Source organism: Pseudorasbora parva, chromosome 12 (genome assembly GCF_024679245.1).
Source record: "Pseudorasbora parva isolate DD20220531a chromosome 12, ASM2467924v1, whole genome shotgun sequence".
NCBI lineage: Eukaryota > Metazoa > Chordata > Actinopteri > Cypriniformes > Gobionidae > Pseudorasbora > Pseudorasbora parva.
In genome coordinates this window covers 46,707,371-46,722,433 of record NC_090183.1, presented here as the reverse complement: position 1 = coordinate 46,722,433, position 15,063 = coordinate 46,707,371, and the positions used below count along the sequence as shown (strand labels likewise).

The 15,063-nt window shown below is 38.7% G+C and overlaps 1 non-coding gene across 1 annotated transcript; it reads left to right on the top strand.

The window, feature by feature from the left end:
- Positions 1-13,884: 13,884 nt before the first annotated feature.
- trnaa-agc (transfer RNA alanine (anticodon AGC)) lies at positions 13,885-13,959 on the top strand. The gene has a single exon. It is a non-coding gene; the product is annotated as a tRNA-Ala (tRNA).
- The last annotated feature ends 1,104 nt before the right edge of the window (positions 13,960-15,063 follow it).

Below are 15,063 nucleotides of genomic sequence, written 5' to 3'. Positions count from 1 at the left end.
CGGTCTTCAGAGCTCGTACAGTCTCTGGATGTGCTGTAAATTATTCCGCCGGTCACGGAGAGCGACGCCCGCGGGTAAAACAGAGCGAATCAGTCGGACCGGATCTGCTCGTCTTTTTTTCCCGGGAAGAGCAGCTGTCTAAATGAGACGGATTAAGTTAACTAGCTGTGTTAGGAAACAGCGGTCCGGATTAGAGCGCCAGTCGGACACCCGGAGCATTCATGCAGCCACTGCAAACCCTTAAACCGCCATCACAGCCCACTGCCTCTTACACACACACACACACACACTGAGAGAGAGAGAGAGAGAGAGAGAGAGAGAGAGAGAGAGAGAGAGAGAGAGAGAGAGAGAGAGAGAGGTGGTCGCTCTCTAAGACAGAGTGAATTCACAAACACCTGCTTCTGAAACACGAGCCTCATGTTTGGACAGATTGGATTTGTGCAGCTCATGCGTGGCATTAGTGACATGACTGCGCCTTTCACACGCTGGTCAGATTCAAGCCTGGACGCTCCAGCATGCGGTCCAGCATGCAGGAAACTCAGCACTTAAACACAATTACACATGATGGTGATCACTTACTAACCTCATCAGGGCAGACACACACCATCAGAACTTCATCGGCAGTCGCACGTCTGAAATAGCCAATCATAGAATAAACATTTACACTCAATATTTTTATGTTGCAACTACTTTATATTATATCGTGATGAGAATGAAAATATAAACCACCTCAAGACTGGAAGACTCATTGGGATTTATTATGTGTGTTTATCTAGTTCTCATGTAAGCGTGGGTTTTAATAACAAACCCGATTCCAAAAAAGTTGGGACACTGTACAAATTGTGAATAAAAACAGAAAACTTACATACTTCCATAAGATTACGCATTTCCACGGCTATTCTCAAAAAGTGTAAAGTTTGGTGGAGGGGGGATTATGGGGTGGGTTGTTTTTCAGGGGTTGGCCTCTTAGTTCCAGACAGTGAAAGGAACTCTTAATGCGTCACCAAGACATTTTGGACAATTTCACACTCCCGACTTTGTGGGATCAGTTTGTGGACGGCCCCTTCCTGTCACAGCATGACTGCGCTCCAGTGCACAAAGCGTCGCTCCATAAAGACATGGATTTTATAATGATTGTAGGGTGAAAATTATTTTGTAAACTATCTTTTTTAAATCAAACAAGTGCATTTGATTTACAGTAAATTTACATTTCCATAAGTTTATACATTTCCATTCTCTAAAAGACAGGGGACAAAAAGTGGATGTTCAGGGAACATTTAGAAATAACATCTTTAAAACGAATGGGAACGCTAGCAAAAGATAACTTTGTTGACAAAGTTGAACAGTGAATATAAATGAAATCACCACAGAAAGACTATACAGTGTGTGGGGTTTGTTTCTTTTGATCATATGTGCGTTTTAAAGTGATTTGATCTCACACTACAGTCCCTGGCTGTTTATTATCTCTCTATAAGAGATAAGAATATCTTTTCTTTCTGGAGAATCGCTTCTGTGATGTGTGTGTGTGTGTGTGTGTGTGTGTGTGTGTGTGTGTGTGTGTGTGTGTGTGTGTGTGTTTGCTCAGGGGAAGCACCATTCAATTGTGTTCGTCAAGGCCTCTATTCCTCACATCTAATGTAGTCTCTCGTTCTCGCTTTCACATGCTCCAACTGTTTTCTACTAACTTAAGTCTGTCAGCTAGAAAACACACAGAAAGAGTCCGTCACAAACTCTCGTTTCTCAATCCTCCAGGGCTGGGAATTCCGGCTCGCTCCGTCTTTATCCACAGCTAAACACTGACAGGCCGCTGGACCGCGGAGCCGAGCGAGACAGGCTTACGGCCGTCTGACAGAGGGGGAGGCGAGCGAACAAAGGCCGCGCTGCTGTGTTATCATGGGTTCACAGTTTTAAAATAAGAGAGAACGCTCTCAAAACAGCCATCAGAGGGAAAAACACAGCGTTCGAACTAACAAATCAGTCCGCAGAGGTCTGGAAGAGAGGGAAAGACACAGAGACGAGAGCTAATGAGCGGGAGCAGATCCTCCGGACCGGAGCTCTGCATCATGACATGGAGTCCCAGGATGAATGGGAATCATCGTTATACTTCCACTATCCGCAGAAGAGATGTATTATAAATCACACCGCGTTTGCATGCAAACATATTTACTTCTACAGAACTACAAAACAGACAAAACTTGGTTAGACATAAAGACATGCACTCAAAAAAGAGCACATTGGTTGAACATGATTTAATCGAGGACACGTGATTACACCACATTATCTTAACAACAATGGATGATGTTCAACCAGCTTGAACTAGTTGTGTTCATTTAACATGAACAGATAAGTTAAGTTAAATCAGGTTAAAATTCTTAATTCTGCCCAAAACTATTACCTTTGATTGCTCTGAAATGAATATAAAAAAACAAAACAAGTAATCCAGTTTAATTGATTATTTTTATTTAGTGAAATGCTATTGTTTACAACATTTAGAAAACCTTTTACATTTCAAGATTGTATTGGCTAGATGCCCTTACGAAACAAAAATATATTGCAATATATTTGAAAATATCATGCAATATATTCACATATATGGGATTTAATATTTATATTTTCTAATATATTGCAATATATTGAAAGCGGCAATCATTTGTATATTTTGCAATATATTGCATGAATATATAATATATTTTATAATACCATCAATATATTATTCCATATATTAAAATATATTTCAAGAAAATATATTGGTAAATATATTTTCCTTTCGTAAGGGTGGTTTTGTTACATCCATGGCCTGCCCAAAGTCGTTGTTTTTTATTATTAAAACAACTTTAATAGTTATTAGCAGATCCTCAGCCCGAGCTCATGCTCTACACTTCACCACAATGGTAATGTCCAAAAACACAAACATAACACACACTTTTAAATAACAACAAAACAAAACATTAAACATTAAAACGTCTCCATTTTCTCATCTCATTAGAAATGCATAAAATATCACTTTATTTAAACATTTACTCTCCAAATTCAGCTCATTTGCAAAGCATGATGGGAAGTGAAAGTCCTGTTTATTCGGCTTACCTGATTGGATCATGTTATTTCAACATAAACACATCAAGTTATGTCAAAAAGTGACGGTTTTAAGTCAGTTTAACATCAGAAAGCTGATATAAGGGTGTTAAATCCAGATTGCTTAAATAAAGTGAACTCATTTTTTGAGTGTGGCTTTAATAGTAATTGTAGGGTAATCATTCTTTGTAAAAATATATATATTTTTTTAATCAAATAAATGCATTTGATTTACAGTAAATTTAAACTTCCATAAGTTTATACATTTTCACGTCTATTCTCAAAAAAAGAGGGTTTTTCTTTCCCCCCGATCTAGAATTACACATCTCTGTCGCATCGCGTGTTCGTGGGCGGATCACGTTCTCTTATCACGTCGGCGCGTTGTTCATCTGGCCAAACAGCGTGCATATTTGGACAAATTTAGTTTTATCACGTTTGCAAAATATTTCGTCATGCAAAATAACATTTATTTTCACTTCTCACTGAATTATGCTGGTTTGAAGAGCTGAATGATTTGCGATCTCTGCTGCACGCCACTCATAGCTCTCTCATTCGCTGTATTCATCCCTCATTTAATCTCACTGTGGTAGCCTAAACTATGCCAACGGGAACCGAGAACACGTCTCAGAACCGCTGTACCTGCTGCTGTTTGGATCGCTAATGTGAATGCAGCTAATGACACTCCTCTATTTATGCAAACCATTCCCTCTTTCCACACACTACCATCCCACCTCTTCACAGCCGACCACTCCCCTTTAACAAGCCTTTTCAAATCGAAGGTGTGAAGAAACAGCGCTGCAGCGGGGGGGGTCATGACCCTTTAATGTGTCACCAAGACATTTTGGACAATTTCAAACAATTGTAACAATTTGGATTCTAATGTTTTAAAAACAACAACATAGTAGTGGTATTATTTACATTAAAATATCAATTCATTCGTTTCTACATAGCGCCTGATAATTAAATGTGAATTCACACCTATTATAATTTTTTCCCCCCGCAATTATGTCAAACAGAAATGATCTATTCCAATTAACTTTTTAGCAGAGCTTTTGGTTGATTTGTTACTTCTTAGTTATTTTTGTTTCAGTTTTCACTTTTTTTGTATTGTTTTAAATCAAAATGTTTTAGATTTTATTTGATATAAAGTGTTACAAATAAAATGTATTGTTATTATTATTATTATTATTATTATTAGCATATATTATTAATCTCATATGAGGATTTTATGCTCAACACACATGTAAGATTATTATCAGTTCATATTTCTGTGGAAACTGATTTTATTCTTTATTCTTTATTTATTCTTTATTTCTGAGCTGATTATATTCTTCGTCTGCAGTAATGGGCAAGGCATGGCAAGTTTATTTGTATAGCAGATTCATTCAATAATAAAACCTGGTTGCCTTGAAATGTTGAGTTTATTGAAATAAAACAATTTGAGTTGATACAATGAAGGAAATTGGTTTAATAAATAGAAACACAAAATATTATTGTATCTGAACCACATAAACATTTTGATAAATCATGAAAAAGCACAATTTGGCATCATCACAAATAAAACACACACACTTACCCAAAATGCTTACACAATCTTTTATAAGGGTTGTAAAGGTTGTCGATTCTCAAAAATATTAATTGTATTAACTTAAAATCTTTAATTTAAACGAACTCAAAATTAAGGCAAACAGGGAACTTCATTTTTAAATATCTTTTTACAGTGCAGCACAATAACACAATCAGCAAATATTGTCTAATTATCGTTAGAGAAAATCCCTAGAGATATAATTTTGTGTCAGTATTTTACACATCCATAGATATCATCTTTGTAACATTATAAACGTCACTTTTGATCAACTTCTGATTAATAAAAGCATTGAGTAATTTGTCCGTACTTTTGCTGTAATCTCATCCTTGGGATTGTGTGTAATAGTTTGACCACTAATACGGTGGAAAATCTGATTTATAATTTACTGACAGTTGAGCTGTCATATTTTTTTTCTTTTTATATCCGATGTCGTCTCACAACACATTCTCTGTGATGTTTCACAGGATCATTCAGGGCACATTAACAGCTCCAAATGTAAAAACAATGACATGGAGCTGAAGACAGACGGCTCAAAGGTGACAGAAGACAATAAAGTAAAACACACTGAGGGTCGCGACCCCTCGCCGTCACGGTGACAGCAGCGTCCGGAGAGGAAGCTTCGCTCGCGGAACGGAGGAATGAAACAATGGCAGGACAGTGTGAGACTCAGGAAGTGAGATCTGCGCTAACTCTGCTCCGCTAGCAGATTCTCAGATGCTGACCCGTGAGATCCAGAAGAGGCGGAGACAATGCTTGTTAAGGCTTGAAGGGCTTTTCACTTCAGTGCTGTATATATTTACTGTTCGTAACATCAACACGAACGCTGGGACAACATATCAAACCGACAGGACGTACACTATACTGCCAAAAGTATTGGGACGCCCCTCAAAATCATTTATTCAGGTGTTGGATCTCTTTATGGCCACAGGTGTATAACTCCAGCTCTCGGCCTGCAGACGCTTCTACACACATTAGTGTAAGAATGGGTCGCTCTCAGGAGCTCAGTGAACTCAAGCGTGGGGCCGTGATAGGCTGACACCTGTGCAATAAGGCCATTCCTGACATTTCCTCACTACTAAATATTCCACGCTCAACTGTTAGTGGGATTAGAACAAAGTGGAAGCCATTGGGAACAACAGCAACTCAGCCATGAAGTGTTAAATCCCAGAGCGGGGTCAGCGCATGCTGAGGGTCACAGTGCGCAGAAGTCTCCAACTTTCTGCAGAGTCAACAGCTCCAGACCTCCAGACTTCTGTGGCCTTCAGATGAGCTCAAGAACAGCGGAGAGAGCTTCATGGAATGGGTTTCCATGGCTGAGCAGCTCATCCAAGCCTTACATCACCAAGAGCAATGCAAAGCGTGGGATGCAGTGGAGTAAAGCAGCCGCCACTGGACTCTAGAGCAGTGAGACGTGTTCTCTGAGCGACCAATCACGCTTCAGTCTGACAATCCCATGGACGAGTCTGGGTTTGGCCGTCGCCAGGAGAACGGGACTCGCTTGACTGCATAGTGCCGAGTGTAAAGTTTGGTGGAGGGGGATTATGGGGTGTGGTTGTTTTTCAGGGGTTGGCCTCTTAGTTCCAGTGAAAAGAACTCTTAATGCTTCACCAAGACATTTTGGACAATTTCACTCTCCCATCTTTGGTTAGGGTTAGGGTTACCTTTGGGATGAATTAGAGCGGAGACTGAGAGCCAGGCCTTCTCGTCCAACATCAGTGCCTGACCTCACAAATGAGCTTCTAGAAGAATGGGCAAAAATCCTATAAACACACTCCTAAACCTTGAGGAAAGCCTCTGAGGGGTGGGTGCGAGAACAGTTCGGACTCAAAACGACCCGTCAGGCTTTTGTCAGGGAGAGGGGGAAACTGGACGTCGAAACGCGCACCTGAGAACCGGACCCAGGGAATGGTGTGCCGGAAAGACCATATATATATATATATATATATAGTGCATAAGCTAAAAAACTGAGATTATGATTCCTGCTTTGAGTGCAGGAGGGTGTGGTGGCATCACTCATGTCTCAAACTTCTCTGTTTTAGTATTTTCACATGTTTGAGCATCGTTTATGCCGTAGGCGGCGCAGGAAGCCATTGGAGAAGGACAGGAAGCATGTTGAAGATGTGTTTACACACTGGCTTTCAGCAGAGATCTCTGCTCATGTTCATGAGTCTGTTCTCATGCACAACTCTGGAAAAAAAGGGTATGTTCAGCTCCCGATGGCCACATCCTTCAGTAAACCTATTTCAGCCTGGTTTCCACGCCTGTCCGTGTTTGCCTTTTCCCCATCTTGGGAATTCTCTTCACTTGGGTTGTTTGACACAGTTTTCCTGCCTTTCTCCCGTTCAGATGTGGAGGTCCGAGTGCCTTTTATGGCATCCGGTGCGGATCCAATCCCGTGGGTTTAATCCCCATCTGGCTGGAAACAGGGAAGCCACGAGTGAAAGTGACACTTTCCAGCGTCAGTGTGTGTGTGTGTGTGTGTGTGTGTGTGTGTGTGTGTGTGTGTGTGTGTGTGTGTGTGTGTGTGTTTCTGAGCTCCAACACTAGATGGCAGCGTGAGGAAAGAGCATCACATCTCATGCCTTATTTATCAGGTAGCTGGATGTAAATATATACATGCCTCAGGACTGACATGATGAGTGAGGAAGAAATAAAACCACTTATTAATTCAATCACCAGGAAGTGAGCAGTGCAAACATCTCGTGAATGTTATGCAATTTGCATTAAGTCCATTTATGTATAAGGCTTTAAATTGCTTTTTTAATTGTGCAGCCGCTGATTATGTCACAAATTAGCCGCATTCAGACTAGCCATGCACAGCAACCAAAGACTTTAACGAAACACGCAAGCAACCGCTAATTATCCGACGAACACTACCGGGACCGCAATAATATCACTTGAAATATTCAAGCCAGAGTGGGGGGAAATCAATCAATCAATCAATAGATTTTAAGAATCTTAATGAGCCTTTGGGAGACGCTTCATGAATGAGGCAGGAAACGACATAATCAGAAATAATTCAGAGATACTGAGGATCCATCAGACCAACACAAACACATCACGACTCGAAGTCGGGTCAAACTTTCACTGAGACACACATATGAGCAACGCTTTCCATGAAGGCCTGCTTATAAGGAGTAATAAGTAATAATATATATTTATAAAGAATATATAGTGTCATAGTTGCATTGAAATTATTATTATTTGCTTTTGCCATGTGCATGCTCATTTCACTGATTTATGAATGAGCAAATATAAAATCATTGCAGAGACACTTCGTACCAATCAGTTATTATGTCTAATGTTTGCATTAGAGGTCAGGAAAGCTATTTTTGATTTGTTATCAGCCATATGAATGGTATTGCTTATTGCAGTTTGGAAATATAATTTAAAAAATTGCATCCACTTAAAGCCATCAATGATGCATTTATAGAGGATAGAAGTGTGTTATTGCTTACAATAAATTATTTCTAATAACACAACACGGCTTCATTTGTTTTACAGATATAAATCAGAATTACTAAAAAAATTAATAACCCCCCCACCCGTGCACGCCAATGAAACGTTCTATAAACGTTTTCATTGTATCATTCTTCAAACATTATGAGAATGTTACTTTTGAATGTTCAAATCGTCAGTTTTTAAACGTTCTATAAACGTTTCCATTGTATCATTCTTCAAACATTATGAGAACGTTACTTTTGAATGTTCAAATCGTCAGTTTTTAAACGTTCTATAAACGTTTCCATTGTATCATTCTTCAAACATTATGAGAATGTTACTTTTGAATGTTCAAATCGTCAGTTTTTAAACGTTCTATAAACGTTTCCATTGTATCATTCTTCAAACATTATGAGAACGTTTCTTTTGAATGTTCAAATCGTCAGTTTATAAACGTTCTATAAACGTTTCCATTGTATCATTCTTCAAACATTATGAGAACGTTACTTTTGAATGTTCAAATCGTCAGTTTATAAACGTTCTATAAATGTTTCCGTTGTAACATTCTTCAAACATTATGAGAACGTTACTTTTGAATGTTCAAATCGTCAGTTTATAAACGTTCTATAAACGTTTCCATTGTATCATTCTTCAAACATTATGAGAACGTTTCTTTTGAATGTTCAAATCGTCAGTTTATAAACGTTCTATAAACGTTTCCATTGTATCATTCTTCAAACATTATGAGAACGTTACTTTTGAATTGAACATTTTGTAACAATAGTAACATTTTGAAAACTTCAGATGAATTTCCAACTAAAATAGTTTTTTTTAATGTTTTAACGTAACTCTAAATAACGTTGCTTGACAAATGTTTGCTCATAAACTTGACACAGCATTCCCTGAGGGTCAGAGAGTCTTTCTCTTCGTCTGAGATCGTCTCTTACGGCGGTCCGTGACTCTTAAATCACAAATGACTCCAGAACCCGTCGCCAAGTTTCCCCGCAAACAATTAATCCTGCTGTTGACTGACAATGTTGTCAGAACGCTGGACGGGTTTATGCCGTTATTACAAGCGTTTCCCTGTCTGTGGCACTTTGGATTATTTGAGATTATGTTGTAATCCTCATAAATCCTCATTGCATTAAGATTTGTCCAAATGCAGCGCAGTAAAGCAGAACTCTGCGCTGATGAAGTCTTAAGCATGTTATGAGACGGCACGTCTGTCGTCACTCGCCCTCCATTATTCCTTCTTGAGAGACGTCGCTCCTGTCAGCGAATCAAGCCCGGCTCTGATTTATCAGTTGTTCAGAGATTAGCAGGAAACAAATGTCCCCATGAATCACGATCACATGCTCTTCTCTTGCTCTTCACGCGTGTCTTTATCATGAGCGGGAATTACACGCTAACATACGGGCGGAGCACATCTGCTCTCTTTACACTGCAAAAAATGCTCTTCTTACTTAGTATTTTTGTCTTGTTTATAGTCAAAATATCCAAAGGTTCTTACATTAAGAAACATTTACTAGACAAGTTAAAGTTATTGTCTTGTTTTGGGAAAAAATAACTCAAAATGAAGAGAGTTTTTGCTTAAAATAAGATAAATAATCTGCCAATGGGGTGAGAAAAATAATCTTAATTCAAACAGAAAACAAGACAATAATTTTTACTTGTCTAGTATGTTTCTTAATGTAAGATTGTTTTATATATATTTTGACTAGAAACAAGACAAGCAAAAGTAAGAAAAGAAGTAAGAAAAGCTTTTTTTGCAGTGTAATGCTGAGAAAGGATAGAAAGTGAAGGAGTGAATGAGCTTGTACTACAGTAACAAGAACATTCAGCTCAAAATCTTCATTCTGGCATCATTCACAAACCTGGACAACTTTCTTCTGCAAACTTTAACATAGAACAGAAGGAATAAAGTCTATAATAAAGTGATTGGCACAGTAGTGTGTGGTTTCTTCAAGCACATCAGGGCTTTTGATTCACTTTAAGAAAATACATTTATGAAACAAAAAGAATGTGAAAAAAAATGGTTGGCGGGATAAAAATGAAGTCCAAAACACACTGATTTATACTTTAATTTATCAGGATTTATTTTTTATATTTATTAATAATTCTAAGGTAACTTTACAATAAGGTCTCATTTGTTTATAATAGTTAATGCATTAACTAACAATGAGCATTGCATATATATATATATATATATATATATATATATATATATATATATATATATATATATATATCCCTTTTTTATTATAGTATAGGTATAATTGTACATTGTTAGTTGATGTTACTTCAGTGCATTTCCTAAAATTAACAGATACAACTTTTGTCTTTAATAATGCATTAGTAAATTAGTTGCATACTTAGTATTTGTGTCTTGTTTCCAGTCCAAATATGATATTTTAGTAACACTTTAGTATGAGGAACACATATTCACTATTAACGCCGACTTCTGCCTCAATAAACTCCTAATTTACTGCTTATTAATAGTTAGTAAGGTAGTTTTTGTAGCGTTTAAGTTTAGGTATTGGGTCGGATTAAGGGGTGTAGAATAAGCTCATGCAGAATAAGGCATTAATATGAGCTTTAGAAGTGCTACCGATATTTTTCTTGTTTTGTTGAAAATAAAAAGTAAAACGTTTTTGCTTAAAACAGACAAAATGATCTGCCAATGGGGTGAGAAAATTAATCATTTCTGACTGAAATCTTGTTTCTTGTTTCCGTCCCAAACAGAAATAAGATTATTTTTCTCAGCCCATTGGCGGATCATTTTGCTTGTTTTAAGCAAAAAAATAATTTTTATATTTTCCCCAGAAAACAAGCAAAAATATCTTGTCATTTTACTTATGTAGTAAATGCGACTTGATTTAAGAATATTTATATTTGGACTAGAAACAAGACAAAAATACTAAATAGGAAGAGCATTTTTTGTTGTGTAGTTCAAAAATCATGTGATTAGTGTAAGTCACGTACAGCGCATTTGTCCTTTCGTCAGAACTCCTGGCACATGCAAACAGGGCTGTGACTTTGAGGACAAGTTGTCAGAGGAAAGTAGGTTAGAGTTTGTTTTAAGGACATGTGACCCATGACCTTGGCTGCGATCCTGCTTCTGTCATTCGTCTTCCTCCAGCCTCTAGCACACTCATACACACTCACACACACACACACACACACACCGGTCAGAGAGCATCCGCAGCCTAGAGATCCCATCACAAACCCGCACAGTCAAACACAAACCCTCCGTCTCTGGCAGTTTGAGGACGAGGCCAAGTTTCGCCGAGTCTGTGCTTTCCCACAATGCAATGCACTGCAAAAATACTCTTCTTATTTCTTTTTTTCTTTTTCTTTTTTACTCCAAATATCTAACTATTCTTAAATCAAGATGCATTTAGATAAGTAAAATTACATAAGATATATAATCTTGTTTTCTGGTGGAAAAATAGCAAAATAAGTTAAAACAGGAAAAATGCTTTTCTTACTTAGTATTTTTGTCTTGTTTCTATTTTTAAATATCTAACAAATCTTAAATTATACAAGTACAAATTATTGTCTTGTTTTGGGAAAACTAACTCCAAATGAAGAGAGTTTTTGCTTAAAATAAGATAAATAATCTGCCAATGGGGTGAGAAAAATAATCTTGTTTTCTGTTTGAATTAAGATTATTTTTCTCACCCCATTGGCAGATTATTTATCTTATTTTAAGCAAAAACTCTCTTCATTTGGAGTTAGTTTTCCCAAAACAAGACAATTACTTTTGCTTGTCTAGTAAATGCTTCTTGTTTTAAGAATTGTTAGATGTTTGGACTAGAAACAAGACAAAAATACTGAGTAAGAAGAGCATTTTTTTGCAGTGTACTCTTAACAAGGAGATGATTCTGCCATCTCAACTTTGTTTAATGTACGATTTCAACACTAGCAGGAAACAATGGCCACAGACTGTTGACAGTGCGATAGTATTTCTGGAGTTTACGCGTCTCTTGCGCACATGCCATAACACAGGCCCGCTCCGTCAACAGATGTAAATAAAACACTCTTTATTCCGACGAGTGTTTGAGAGAGATTCCCGATCTGAAAAACTGTGTGAGCAGCCGAACCCCGAGACATCGGGACGCTTCAGACGAGATGTTTATACTCCTCAGATTCACAACCAACAAACAAGGAGAGAGAGCAGCTGGAGCTCGACACTGAAATACGCCACGGGTTAAACCGGACCATCACACTCTTAGAAGAAACCATGAAGGGCCAGAGCGTGCTATAATCCCATAGAAGCGCCAATGGGAGCGTAAAGTTCTCCATGTGATCTACTGACAACACTTAAAGAACACACATGTAGCCGGATCATTCCCATAATGACCAACACAGTCGGCCCCACTTTATATTAGGTGGCCTTAAGTGCTATGTACTTACATCAAAAAATAAGTATAATTTACTTAAATGTTTTCAAATTGTATTGCCAAACACCTTTGCTGATATTGAGGTAGATAAGGGTAGAGTTAGGGCGTTTTCACACCTGAAAGTCCGCACCAAGGTCCGAACCAAAGTTTGTGTTTGGACATTTGGTTCGTTTTGGTTTGCTTTCACATTGCAGTTATGTTAGCTCACCAAAGAACTTTACATGACGCACTGGCGTCCTGTCATCATCATCTATGTGGGCTGCATCTTAACATTGATTGGTTTGTTAGCGGACATGCGTCTGATGTCAGTGTGTTGTCAATTCAGCGGCTAACTTTAACAAGAATGAATGAACAGACGCATATCATTGCCAATACTGTTAATATTATGGCATTACTATCTGCAGCACCAACTATACTCGAGGCAAATTCATCAAATGAACGTCCTTGTTATGCAAACATTTTATCGGCGCCGACATGAAAGGAGGGAGCTCCTAGAAGCTTTTTAGCCAAACAATGTATTTTATTTTATAGTTATGTTTAAATATTATAATGTTATTTTTAAATTTCATCTAGGCTATATTGATTATGAAACGTGCACAGATGTGCAATATATGTCAAAGACATCGAGTCAGAAATAATTTTGACCACTTCATTAAGATTTGTTTTGTAGAAAGCTTTATTTTGTATCTTAATTATCTTTAAATTTTAATAAATGTTTCATCGTTTGCCTGAATTTAATAAATAAGCTTAAATAAATAATATAACATCCCGTGACGGAGTGATCATTTGCGTTGCACATGAACTGGAGCGCTCTCATAAATAAACCGAAACTCATATAGTCAAGCAGAGCACGCTGTTCACGCGAGCTGACATGACTACACACGCGGTTCTGGTTAAAATGCTGCGCGCTCCATCACTGCATGTGCAGTGAGTTTAATCTGTGTTTTTTCACTAATCCTACACCAGAACTTCCTGTAAATGGTCTGAAAGTCCGAACTATACAGAAAATGCTTTCACACAAGAAACGAACCGAACCTTTGTTCTGTTTGGTCCGGACCGAGACTACCTCTTTTCGTCGGACCAAATTTCGTCTGTTTGGTCCGGACCATGGTCCGAGGGAGGTTTCACACCTGTAATTTTGGTTCGTACCAAACTGAAAAGTCCGAAAATCCGGACCAAACAAGGTAGGTGTGAAAGCACCCTTAGAGACAGGTGTGGTGGTGTGGATCAGATTAAGGTTAAGTTCAGGTGTTAAAGAAGTGCCAACTGTGTAATTACAAATGTAACTACAGAATTTAAGTACAATGTAAAAACATGTATGTACACAATAAGCGCATTGTATCAAATTATTGAGGTGATCAAATTATTGTGGGAATGATGGCTTTCCTGTAGCTCAACCAGTAGAGCATGGCGCTAGCAACGCCAAGGTCATGGGTTCGATTCCCAGGGAAAGCAAGAACTGAGAATAATGTAAAATGTGTACCTTGAATGCAATGTAAGTCGCTTAAAAATTACAGATTAAAACTTAGATAAAAGCGTCTGCCAAATGCATAAATGTAAATGTAAATAGTACATAGTAGTTAAGGCCACCTGATATAAAGTGGGTCCACACAATCTACCCATTAGCGTCTGGTTTAAGACGTGCCTGGGACGGGAAATAATAGTGCTAACACCAGTAAACTAACGAGCACAAACCTTAGTAAATCACCTCATGATTGATATAAATACTTTCCTTTCACCCACACCACCACACCTGTCCCTAACTCTACCCTTAAACTGACCCACACCTGTCCCTAACTCTACCCTTAAACTGACCCACACCACCACACCTGTCCCTAACTTTACCCTTAAACTGACCCACACCACCACACCTGACCCTAACTCTACCCTTAAACTGACCCACACCACCACACCTGACCCTAACTCTACCCTTAAACTGACCCACACCACCACACCTGTCCCTAACTCTACCCTTAAACTGACCCACACCACCACACCTGACCCTAACTCTACCCTTAAACTGACCCACACCACCACACCTGTCCCTAACTCTACCCTTAAACTGACCCACACCACCACACCTGTCCCTAACTCTACCCTTAAACTGACCCACACCACCACACCTGACCCTAACTCTACCCTTAAACTGACCCACACCACCACACCTGACCCAAACTCTACCCTTAAACTGACCCACACCACCACACCTGTCCCTAACTCTACCCTTAAACTGACCCACACCACCACACCTGTCCCTAACTTTACCCTTAAACTGACCCACACCACCACACCTGTCCCTAACTCTACCCTTAAACTGACCCACACCACCACACCTGACCCTAACTCTACCCTTAAACTGACCCACACCACCACACCTGACCCAAACTCTACCCTTAAACTGACCCACACCACCACATCTGTCCCTAACTCTACCCTTAAACTGACCCACACCACCACACCTGTCCCTAACTCTACCCTTAAACTGACCCACACCACCACACCTGACCCTAACTCAACCCTTAAACTGACCCACACCACCACACCTGTCCCTAACTCTAC